This window comes from Protomyctophum parallelum (genome assembly GCF_964188405.1).
Source record: "Protomyctophum parallelum genome assembly, chromosome: 5".
Classification (NCBI taxonomy): domain Eukaryota; kingdom Metazoa; phylum Chordata; class Actinopteri; order Myctophiformes; family Myctophidae; genus Protomyctophum; species Protomyctophum parallelum.
In genome coordinates this window covers 40,867,565-40,881,225 of record NC_139702.1, presented here as the reverse complement: position 1 = coordinate 40,881,225, position 13,661 = coordinate 40,867,565, and the positions used below count along the sequence as shown (strand labels likewise).

Here is a 13,661-nt window from a genome sequence, read left to right as displayed (position 1 = left end):
TAAAAATATTGACAATTTCGTCAACAAATAAAAACTAGACTAAAATGTTAGGAAGGGACTAGTGGACAAGAGATCCAGTATGAGTCATTTCACACTTGGTTGCATGCTGAAAATAGCAGATCTACAAGCTCACAGATTGTGACGCATTGTGAGATTGTAGATCTGCTATTTTCAGCAACTGTAAAAACAGTCATACAATGGCATTAAGGCTCGTCAAAATACATTTTAGTCGACTAAATCAACTGATTTGAGTCAACTAAAATCTTATATTTAGTCGACTGAAACTAGACTAACACTATAAAACATTCCAGGTGACTAAAATGTGACTGTGAATTTAATTAAAACTATTGATGACTAAAACTAAATTCAACATTTGCTGCCAAAAACAACACTGTTTTCAACCCATTATTTCTTTGGCATTTGAGCCACGGACCAACATTTGATGACATTAGTCTCTCAGACCCAAAACTACAGAATATAGTTTGTTATCGTTGGATAAGATTTTGTCCACAATTTCATGCTGTATTGTTGATGTTGGTATACCATAAGGAGAGATAACAGGGAAACATTGGCCAAAATAACAATTCTTCTACGTTCTCTAATCGTATAGACTTCTTGTAAATTAAGTGATGCCAGATGTTTAACAATAATTGAACTCTTGAGAGTGTAAATTATAACCAAATCCATCCATTTGGTTTCATTTATACACTCTCAAGAGTTAAAGATCTAAATAAGCTTTCATTTGGTTAATAACTCACCATCATTTAGCTGCATGGGACCACCTGGAACCCCTCAAGGTCCACTGGTGGTCCCCGCTTATATGGGTCAATTCTTGCATTGTCAGAGCTAAAGTATAACACTTGGGCATGTGCATGCAAATAGACACATATTGCACAACATACAACTATAGCAGCAGGGAAACTGTCACTTTAGTTTAAAACCATGGAAAACTAAATTACTACATCTCTTTACCGACTTCTTTCATCTGAAACCAGTTTGGTTTCTATATACTTCATTTCAAATTCCGCCTACAAAGCCAGGACAGACATATATAGAGATGAGAGATGATATAGAAGATTTTTTTTGTAAGTGTGTGTGCGTGTGCGTGTGTGTGTGTGTGTGTGTGTGTGTGTGTGTGTGTGTGTGTGTGTGTGTGTGTGCGTGCGTGTGTGCCTGTGTGTGTGGCTGTGTGTGTGCGCGCGTGCGCATGTGTGTGCAGTTATCTCCTCTCGTGACCGCGCTGGCTGACTGCTTGGTCTCTAAAGTACCACCTCGCCGAGACCTCGGGAGCACCACAGCACCACAGACAGACAGCCATAAGTATACACGTCCTCGTAGCGGGACATAAAACAGAGGAACCCCACCACCGCTGTACACCTCACATAATACACTACTAGTGCAGGCATGGCATGCACGCACGGAGGAGGAGCACCAAAGGGGGAGAAAATAAAAGAATCCTCTGTGTCACAGTGCATAAGGTCAGGCATTGTTTTGATGTGAGGTTCAATCCGCACTGTGAAATCCTGATTGTTAATTGAACCCATTTAGACCTGAGGCCTTCTAAATCAGACAGTTTCCTGAAAAAACAATGTTTCTATGTCAGTGATTCTCAAACTATTTCATGTCAAGGACCAGAATCATATGCAATTGGCCACCAAACATTTGAGTTAAAAACGTTTGCTGTGAAAGAATATATATTCAAAGATTTGTTCCACATTTTCAAGATAAAAAAATAATAATAGCAGATCTACAAGCTCGTAGCGTGGCACTTGGTGTCAAGCTATGAGCTTGTAGATCTGCTATTTTTCAATAGCTAAAGTATGAATGGGCTAACCGTTTCCATGCTGTTACCATAGGCGGGATCGTGAGGATAGTGCCAGTGAAATGCGCGTCACACGAAAAAGAGCCACATCCGCCCTACCCGGAAGTGATAGCCCTCCATATCTGTAGTCTAGCTTCACTCCATGCTATGCTATGCTATGCTATGCTATGCTATGCTATGCTATGCTATGCTATTATGCCACTGTTATATCTTATATCTAGGGAGATAACCTGTCCTATAGGGAGATATAACATTTCGTATGTCTGCTCTATAGGAGATAACCTCTCATATCTGCCCTAATATCTGCCCTATAGGGAGATATCTTCCCTTTAAGGGGAGATATAACTCCTCATAACCCCTCATAAAACACTGTTAAAGCAATATTCAAATATTGCCTGTAAATTAAATAATCAATCAGAATTCATAAACATGTGATAGTATCACAGTAAAGTAATGTAGTATCACAGAAATGTATGATAGTATCACAGTAAAGTATTGTATAATAGTATCACAGTGAAATAATGTATGATAGTATCACAATAAAGTATTGTATGATAGTATCACAGTGAAATAATGTATGATAGTATCACAATAAAGTATTGTATGATAGTATCACAGTGAAATAATGTATGATAGTATCACAATAAAGTATTGTATGATAGTATCACAATAAAGTATTGTATGTAGTATCACAGTGAAATAATGTATGATAGTATCACAGTGAAGTATTGTATGATAGTATCAGTGAAGTAATGTATGATAGTATCACAGTGAAGTAATGTATGATATTATCACAATAAAGTATTGTATGATAGTATCAGTGAAGTAATGTATGATAGTATCACAGTGAAATAATGTATGATAGTATCACAGTGAAGTAATGTATGATAGTATCACAATAAAGTATTGTATGATAGTATCACAATAAAGTATTGTATGATAGTATCACAATAAAGTAATGTATGATAGTATCACAATAAAGTATTGTATGATAGTATCACAATAAAGTATTGTATGATAGTATCACAATAAAGTATTGTATGATAGTATCACAGTGAAATAATGTATGATAGTATCACAGTGAAATAATGTATGATAGTATCACAGTGAAATAATGTATGATAGTATCACAGTGAAATAATGTATGATAGTATCACAGTGAAATAATGTATGATAGTATCACAGTGAAATAATGTATGATAGTATCACAGTGAAATAATGTATGATAGTATCACAGTGAAATAATGTATGATAGTATCAGTTAAGTAATGTATGATAGTATCACAGTGAAGTATTGTATGATAGTATCAGTTAAGTAATGTATGATAGTATCACAGTGAAGTATTGTATGATAGTATCAGTTAAGTAATGTATGATAGTATCACAGTGAAGTATTGTATGATAGTATCAGTGAAGTAATGTATGATAGTATCACAGTGAAGTAATGTATGATATTATCACAATAAAGTATTGTATGATAGTATCAGTGAAGTAATGTATGATAGTATCACAGTGAAGTAATGTATGATAGTATCACAATAAAGTATTGTATGATAGTATCACAGTGAAATAATGTATGATAGTATCACAGTGAAATAATGTATGATAGTATCACAGTGAAATAATGTATGATAGTATCACAATAAAGTATTGTATGATAGTATCACAATAAAGTATTGTATGATAGTATCACAGTGAAATAATGTATGATAGTATCACAGTGAAGTATTGTATGATAGTATCAGTGAAGTAATGTATGATAGTATCACAGTGAAGTAATGTATGATATTATCACAATAAAGTATTGTATGATAGTATCAGTGAAGTAATGTATGATAGTATCACAGTGAAGTATTGTATGATAGTATCAGTTAAGTAATGTATGATAGTATCACAGTGAAGTAATGTATGATATTATCACAATAAAGTATTGTATGATAGTATCAGTGAAGTAATGTATGATAGTATCACAGTGAAGTAATGTATGATAGTATCACAATAAAGTATTGTATGATAGTATCACAGTGAAATAATGTATGATAGTATCACAGTGAAGTATTGTATGATAGTATCAGTGAAGTAATGTATGATAGTATCACAATAAAGTATTGTATGATAGTATCACAGTGAAATAATGTATGATAGTATCACAGTGAAGTATTGTATGATAGTATCAGTTAAGTAATGTATGATAGTATCACAGTGAAGTATTGTATGATAGTATCAGTGAAGTAATGTATGATAGTATCACAGTGAAGTAATGTATGATATTATCACAATAAAGTATTGTATGATAGTATCAGTGAAGTAATGTATGATAGTATCACAGTGAAGTATTGTATGATAGTATCAGTTAAGTAATGTATGATAGTATCACAGTGAAGTAATGTATGATAGTATCACAATAAAGTATTGTATGATAGTATCACAGTGAAATAATGTATGATAGTATCACAGTGAAGTATTGTATGATAGTATCAGTGAAGTAATGTATGATAGTATCACAATAAAGTATTGTATGATAGTATCACAGTGAAATAATGTATGATAGTATCACAGTGAAGTATTGTATGATAGTATCACAGTGAAGTAATGTATGATAGTATCACAATAAAGTATTGTATGATAGTATCACAGTGAAATAATGTATGATAGTATCACAGTGAAGTATTGTATGATAGTATCACAGTGAAGTAATGTATGATAGTATCACAGTAAAGTGAGTCAGAAGCAAGAGTTGGACTCCACCCAGATACCGCTGCCACGTCAGACACTGTTGAGGCTTCTTGGCTGTCTGTCTGCATATGCTGCACTGGAACGAACACACACACACAGTCACACACACACACACACACACACACACACACACACACACACACGCACGCACACAAGCACACGCACACGCACACGCACACGTGCAAGTGCGAAGGAAGCACTTGCCTTTGGAGAGAGGTTTAAGGAGTTACATCGGACGGACAAGACTGACCTCCCTGCACAGTATAGTGTATAGTCACCATGCACCACTCTCTGATGTGATGTGATAACAGCATCCAATCAATAATACACACACGCATGCCAGCACGCACCCACGCGCACACCATGATACGGATCAGAGGTCATACAGTATATAGGCTAGTACAAAAATATATATTAAAATATATTTGACAGATTGTAAAGGCGCACACACAGCTTTTTGACATTTCTGACTAATAAGGTACGGTATTCAAACACACATTCACACAAACACACCCCAAATAATAATAATAATAATAATTAACCACATAAACCCTGGCATCCATATGTTGGGCAAAAGTATATATTTCTAAAACTTTCAATTTTTTTTACGGTCTACAAAAGCATAACAATGCGAACCGTTGTGTTCTTGTAGAGCCTGATTTGCTATTTGTCATATGAAGTGAATTTACTAGATCCCTCACTGCAGTTAGCCTAAATCTAACCAACCTAATTGGACAACTAGTCCCATGCACTCTTTAGGTAATATTAATTGGCTTCTAATTATAGCCATCACTTACAGTCTTCAATCGTTAAACATATTTGCTTCAAGATTTCATATGCGATATTCTATTTAAACTTCACTTAAATGACATTAAATTACATTGTAGTCCAAATGTAAATGCACGATACAGTTTGATTTGTACATTCAGCCGCGTTCGGAAAAAACGAGAACCAGACTTTGTAATACATACAGCCTTCTGGAATCTGTTTCAAATGTGTAATTGTGGAGAAGCTCCGCGAGGCAAATGTTTATTCAAGCCTGCCCCCAAATCAGATGTAATATGGGATTTGGCTCCTTCTTTATTTAGGTTACCCTTCCAATTCGCAGTGAATTGCATTACAGAATACAAATACGCCATTGTTGCAGTGAATTTGAGTCGGACTCTCAACACTATATTTCACCAACGTAAAAAACAAAATGGGGAATGCGCTCATTGTGTGTGTGTGTGTGTGTGGGGGGGGGGGGGGGGGTTTGGGCAGAGAGAAGGCTCCCGTCCAGAGGGTTTTTGATTCTCCAGATAGTACTTGGCACTGGTTTGCCTCGTCTAAGTGCTCTAATATCGTTATGATACATTAGCATTCCCTCGCATCACCAAAGAAACTCTATATGCGCATGTCGGGCCATTATAGTCTGGTGAGGAGAGAGAAAGAAAGAAAGAAAGAAAGAAAGAAAGAAAGGTAGGAAGAAAGAAGGAAGGAAGGAAGGAAGGAAGGAAGGAAGGAAGGAAGGAAGGAAGGAAGGAAGGAAGGAAGGAAGGAAGGAAGGAAGGAAGGCCGGACACAGATAGTACACAGATAGTACACAGATAGTACAATGTGAATGTGAAAACTTTAGTTACCAGTTACTTTGTAGATTATTATTATTATTACAAAAACATACACTAACCACTTTCAGCCCTATGTACATTTTGGCTATTTGAAAATAGCCGATCTACAAGCTCACAATTGCGATGCGACGCATTGTGAGCTTGTTGATCGTCTATTTTCTAAAGATTTTTGAGTGGTGCACCCTGGAGTGTTCACAGTACAGTACAGTACAGTACAGTACAGTACAGTACAGTACAGTACAGTACAGTACAGTACAGTACAGTACAGTACAGTACAGTACAGTACAGTACAGTACAGTACAGTACAGTACAGTATAGTACAGTACAGTAACTATAACAACTAAAGTATAGTTGCACCACTCAGTTCACACGGGTGTGATTTTATACATTTGATAACTTGAAATGAGACATTTCTATATTCCTAAAAGTACATTTTGATGCCAATATTCTTGTACTTTCACTCAACGTTTCACCAGACATTTACTTATAACACAGTATTTCTATATTGCAGTATTGATGATTTAACATTTAAAACATTTGAGTATACTTTTTCCCACCACTGCTTGCTTGCTCGTGCATCGTAAAAATGCATGTTATTTTTTTAATAAGCAACACTGTCCGCACGACCATAACATGGACATGCACACATAGACATCAAAGGGGGCTTCAGCCCCTGCCCTTTTACCCGTCTGTAAAACAACTGCCCTCTCCAGACCACAAATGCAGCATTTACTATTGTACATGGTGAAAGAAATGCAAATGCCACCGGAAGGCAGCATTCAGGAGAATACCTTTTTTTCTCCTGAACTTGAACGCAGCATTTTGCGCTGAACAAATTTGTTTAGAAATCCAGGTCGTACAACCACTAGCTCCACTAGCTAAAGAGTGCATGCGTTGAGCCCCGAAAATAGCTGATCTACAAGCTCTCGCAGCGCGGCGCGTTGAGAGCTTGTATAGATCTGCTATTTTCGATATTTCTGTTCAAAGGTGCCCTCTTTACAGGATGTCAGGCCCTGCCTCTCTAACACTCTCTGCACGTCCCTGCATACTACAAGCATGAATCAGGCATCACGCAGGTGAAGAAGAAGAAGGGCCGGCATTGAGAAGCTCTGGGGAATCAAACGTTGTGTGGGAAGTGACATTCCAACGAGGACAATGACTGCTGAACGGGGGAACCGTTGGAGATAGCAACAACGCAGCGCTCTCTCTCGCTCTCTCTCTCTCTCTCTCTCTCAGGAGCAGAGAGAGGCACAAGGGGAGAGAGGAGTCAGTATAAAGAGGCTTTTAAGCTCAACCAATCCTACATATCTCCACAGATAAGGTCAAGGCTCTTCCCGAAGGAATGGCTGAAGAAAGAGCAGGGGGAGGAGGAGGACGGGGGGGGGGGGTGCTCTAAAGAATGAGACAAAAAATATAATTAGGGCGAGAGAGAGGAGAAAGCACTGAAAGAAACATACAGGCTGACTGAGAGAGAGAGAGAGAGAGAGAGAGAGAGAGAGGGGGAAAGGCTGCCATCAGGAAATGGCAAAATGAGAACGAGGTTTTGCGTGCGTGCGTGCGTGTGTGCGTGCGTGCGTGGGAGCGAGACAGAGACAGAGACAGAGGACAGAGAGACAGAGAGACAGAGAGTGAGAGTGAGGCGGGTGAGAGGGGGGGGGGGGTGGAATGGAAGGAGGGAGGAAACAGAAAGCATATTTTCAGATGAAAACACATGTGAGCCTCGGTGTGGGTTGAAGCCTCCTGTCTCCTATAGCTGCACTGACGGGATTTGAACCCGGAGACACTGAGCATGCCTCCCTGCCCTGGCCCTGCATGGCCCTGCCTGGCGCATGCTGTATCTACCACTCCAAAAAAGAACCAGGATTCTATCACCTGCGTGAAAGGCAGCCTGAATACACACTGGACAACGTCAGCGACCTCTCTCTCTCTCTCTCTCTCTCTGCTCCCCTCCGCCTCTGACTGACTGACTGACTGACTGCAGGCCTCCACCAACGGCCTCCGTTACACAGCAACCACAGAGCTACTGCAGCTGTGACCAACATCAGACCCCATCGGTGTGTGTGTGTGTGTGTGTGTGTGTGTGTGTGTGTGTGTGTGTGTGTGTGTGTGTGTGTGTGTGGGTGGGGTATTTTGGATGTTCACTTTGCCAGCACATGCTGCTGCACTGTCGAAAACAATCGGTTCTCAAACGTTTTAATTTCAAGGACCTCTGAGAAGCGTACACATGCATGCGCTAGGGGTTACGGGGTCCATTTAGAACCGATGGACCCTAAATAGAAAAAAGATTATGAAAAAGAAACATTGTATACAAATGCACATGCACAGGTGTACAACACAGTAACACACACATACACGTACGTATGCACGTACGTACACACGCCCCCACATGCGTATATGGGCAGAGCGCAAGGGAGAGACCGAGTCAACAAACTTGGGGCAGACTCTGAAACCTGCCCTGGTTTGTTTGTGTAACGGTGGTCAAGTTTTTCACCTCCAAAAACCACCCAGAGACTACGTAGCCAACATTCCTCGCTTCAGACTCCACACAGAGAGAGAGAGAGAGACGTTCAAACAGTATTAATTCCCCTTTGCTGGGAAAAAGGGACAGCCTTTTCCCGGAGCAATCCATAACGTCTGAATATAAAAATAAATATGTGGACTGGAGCACACACGCGCTTTATAATATACAGTAACCCCAAAATGTTTGGGGGGGGGGGGGGGGGGGGGGGGGGGGGGGGGGGGGGGGGGGGACCTGCCGGGGATCAACGCTCGAGGCTTAGGGAAATTCTCTGATAATTCTCTGTTTAGGGATACTCACAATAGCTGTGTCAGTCAGTGCTAGGACTATATGTCTTTCTTCTCCTCATTTAATTTTCATCATCTCTTCTTTTTTCCCCACTCCCCTGTCTCTGTCACCCCCCCCCCCCCCCCCCCCTCTCTCTCCCTCTCTTTCCCTCTATGTCCTCTCTCTCTCTCACCTTTGCTCTCTTTCTCACTCCCACTTTCTCTCACTCCCCCCTCTCCCCCCCTCTCCCCCCCCCCCCTCTCTCTCTCTCCTGGCTCCATGCACGCCTATATGCAGTTAACTCACCGCAAGCCAGAGGAGGACCGCAAGAATGCTTAAATCAGCATAATTAGGTAGGCATGTGTGTGTGCTTTGAACACACACGTTTCCCCCGAGCCTGGACCCCTGCCACCTGTACACCGCTGTGTATACCAGTCAATAAACATGCACATCGCCACTGACGCTCGCTCACACACACATGCACACACGCACGCACGTGCACACACACACACACACACACACACACACACACACACACACACACACACACACACACACACACACACACACACACACACACACACACATTTACACACACACACACACACACACACACACACACACACACACACACACACATTTGCATTACCATAGTTGTGAGGACATTAACATTTTCATATGGCAATTTTATGAATGTCAATATTAAAAAATACTGTTTTACCCTATAAAGCCTATGATAGCACCGTCATGGCTACCTATTGGAGCTATCTACCTCCTCCCTCCAAAGAACTCGCCAGTTTACCAAGTCACCGCGGCGAAAATTCTTCATCAATGTCTTCATCGTTCTGCTAACATGCCGTCCTCATCAGTATAGTATGTCAAACTCACAGATGTTATAGTTCATTTCCAAAGTGATCAAATTATTTTGTGCAATTAAATAGTCAGCAAGATAATGATAAAAAGGTGAGTATGTGAATACCAATGATAAGTAGGCCTACCATTTCAGGATATGTTTACTAATGAATTACATTGTTTCGGTACTTTGGTGTTTAAACTTTTAGCATTCCTACTTTCTCTAGTGTTAACTCTAAACAACTATCCTCTGTCTCTGTCTCTCTCTCTCTCTCTCTCTCTCTCTCTCTCTCTCAATTCAATGCAATTTAAATGAAGGTGAAGAAAAACTAAAATGCACTGAATTGCAGCGAGTTCTCCGGATACCCTCCCTCATTACAATCCAGTTGTTGAGCCCTTCTTCCACCCAACCCAAACCACCCTCACCACACTAACATAGTTTGACCCATTACACTGTGTGGTCCGGTATAAAGCCCAGGGAACCCAGTCAATTTGTGTGCGTGTGCATGTGTGCGCGCACGCGTGCGTGTGTGTGTGTGTGTGTGTGGATGTGGCTGGAGATTTTCCACAGGCTCCACTGGTCACGTTGGGTAAAGTAAGCAGTAAAACAATGACAGGAGTTACAATCGAGTTTGTGGTAAAGTCGGCTTTCTTTCTTTCGCTGCTCACACATCTGTATGTGTTTTACATCTCAGATGCAGCATTAGCTAACCATCTCCTCCCGGGGCGAACCAACGCACATCGCCGCCCCCCCGCCCGGGCCCGTCCCGGGGCTCCATATGGGGATCATCAGCTCTCATTACAAACCGCTCCGCTAATGATCACCATCGTTTCCTCAGTCCAACCGTGTCATTTTCTAATGGACAATATCATTGGCTGAGTGGATCGTATTAGCAAGGCCTTGTAAACGCAGTGGATCACTTGGAATTGTATATGCCCATATTGACCCTATTTATATCATTATACTTGGCCTATATGGAATCATAGGCAAAAGTATATTTTTTATAAAAATCACATCATCGCGATATCATAACACGATTTGCTCAGTGACAGACAAAACAAACTCTGTCCATTGTCAATGGCGTTTTTAATGTTTTGTCTAGACAAGTCAAACATTAAACCTGTACATAGGAGGGGCTAGGGGCTTAGATGTCCTACATATATGGAGCTGACCTGTTCTGACATTCCATATGTTGATCCTTCCCCACCCGACCTTCCTCTTCGATGTCTCCCTTTTGACTGATACCTGTCTATTCAAACTCTAGGCGGGCCCGCCCCAAGGTTATTAGTGCAGCCGGCGAAAACTAGAATTCTCAACATGCCCGAAAATGTAGGCCCGGCCCTACCTGGGCCCTCATCAAACCCTGTAGACACTGCCCCCGCTGCCACCCTTAGATCTCCATATATGGAGCTGACCTGTTCTGACATTCCATATGTTGATCTGACCTCATCAAACCCTGTACACTCAATACACGTTCCATATATGGCCAGTACAGAATTCATTCCATATGTTGATCTGACCCCTGCATGTCAAAGCGCCATGCAGCACTCGCCCAGCAGTCTGCCGTCACCCAGGTGGATGCATGCATGCGACCCACGCCCTTTAGGGCGATGGTCCCTCCACGATCAGTGAGTTAGCCAGGGCGAAAGCCACGCCAAGAGAGGGCAGAAGTGCTGGGCCGGACGGCATACCCCCAGAGGTTGTAAAGAACGGCAGGCTCCACAACATCCTCCTACAGTTTTGTATCATTGCCCTGCTAAACAACAAGCCTGACATGTGGTCTCTCATTCCGGTACCTAAGGCTGGGGACCTCTTGTTGCCAGACAACTACCGAGGCATCAGCCTGTCATGCACCACCGCAAAGGTCTACATACAGCAGTATGATCTGAACCGGATATGGTATGCCATCGGCCCTCACCTGAGGGAGAAGTTAGAACCAAATTGACTTTCGAGAGGGGAGAACTACCGTGGCCCAAATCTTGGCGCTAAGGAGAATCATTGAGGATGTTGAAAGGAACAATCTGACCGCCGTGTTGTGCTTTATCGACTTCAAAAGGCATTTGACTCGATACACAGAGGCACGATGATGAAGATCCTTAAGGCCTACGGTGTCCCTCCCAACTTGCTCTGGGCAATAGAGACCATGTATGCAGGAACAAGGGCCAAAGTGGTGACCCCAGATGGAACAGTGAGGAGTTTGACATCTTGGCTGGGGTGCTGCCATCAATGGACGAGAGCAGGATCTTGGCCTTACCCTAACACCAAGAAGGTCGAGACGACAGTAGTCCTGACAGACCTGGACTACGCGGATCAGCCTGCTCTCCGACCATGTGGAACAAGCTCAGAAGCTCCTGAACAGAGTGGAGTCCGAGTGTGCCAAGGTTGGCCTGAATACCAAGAAAACTGAAGTTTACAGCATCCTATCAGAGCATCCACCTCTGACAACAGGAGGCACTGCTCTGAAGGAAGTCATGGACTTCAAGTATCTGGACTCATGGGTCGACTCAACTTATCTTAAAGTGAGCAAGGCACTTGCATAGAGGGCTCTGAACGACATGGCCAGTCTATCAAACTCCAACCTCCCCTGCCAAACCAAACTCAGCTTCTTCTATATGCAACGGTAGAGTCTGTTCTCCTGTACGGCAGTGAATGCTGGACCCTGAAGGCAACCCTGCAGAAGTCTCTAAATGGGTGCTACACCAGAATGCTGCGTGCAGTAAGAGTTCACAGGTTACCAACAAGAACCTGTATAATGGAATGCCAAGGGTGAGCCAGAAAGTAGCAGCCAGAAGAATTGAGACTAGCAGGACACAGCCAGACACCAACAACTGCCAGCCAGCAAAGTAGCGCTGTGGGAACCAACACACGGGCACCGGTCACGAGGACGTCCCACATTAACATATGTGGATGTACTCAAGAAAGACGCAGGAGCGCAAACCACCAACGAGCTGGCCAGATGTATGGAGAACCGTGATGACTGGAAGCGACGATGGAGGGCCCGTCTGAGGACGACCAACTAAGAGACTTTAAGTATAGGCTACATTTTTATGCCAATACCTTTGTACTTTTACTCAAGTATAGTCTACATTTTGAATTCCAGACTTTTAGTATTTCTACATTGCAATGTTGATACTTTTAGCACAAAATGTGAGTACTTTTTCCACCACTGGCTTTAAGTGGTTGATTAGCGTGGGGATTCTTTCTGGATCGAGGCAATTCGATGATTGACATATGAAGACACACGCTATCATATAAGGCACTCAAAGAGAGCTGCATGGCTCAAGGTGTACTCCATGAACTGGAAGCGTGTCAAAACACTGTCTTATAGAACGGATCAAAGCTCAGCGATAAAGGCCTGACATCAGACTGGCCAATAAAGAGCTCTACCATAACTCTCTACCTGAGCAGCCCAAACACAAGACAGATGGAGCAAAGTAGAGTAAAGTAAAGTACAATTACGGATGTACTGTGCTTAAAGTGGCACTATGCAACTTTTCAAGCATAACACACTATAACTTATACAATGGGCTACTTTTACTACTAAGTGACAATTCACTTTTTAGATTTAGATTATTATTACAAAAGCCACTACAGACCTACAGTATATATTTTGGCTTTTTAAAGATTTTATTTTGTAAAGATGTGTACAATTGAAACCTTTTGGTAGCCTACTTTAAGTATATTTTGATGCCAATACTTTTTACTATTTCTGAGTATTTCTGCTTGCAGTATTACCCTTTTTACTTTAGTAAGAAACATGTGAGCATACACTCTTCCACCGGTGCACAAGTCAGATGGAAATGGACATGAGAGAGAGAGGCCTGCATGTGCTTGCGTGAATATGGTGTCACATTAAAA

The 13,661-nt window shown here is 41.7% G+C and overlaps 1 protein-coding gene across 1 annotated transcript in view; it reads right to left on the bottom strand.

Annotated features, from left to right (window-relative positions):
• The window catches only part of LOC310858373 (nuclear factor 1-like), a gene marked incomplete at its 3' end in the record, with an annotated part of 66,294 nt that overhangs the window by 24,323 nt on the left and 28,310 nt on the right, over window positions 1-13,661 (bottom strand). The gene's annotated exons all lie outside the window — the stretch shown is intronic.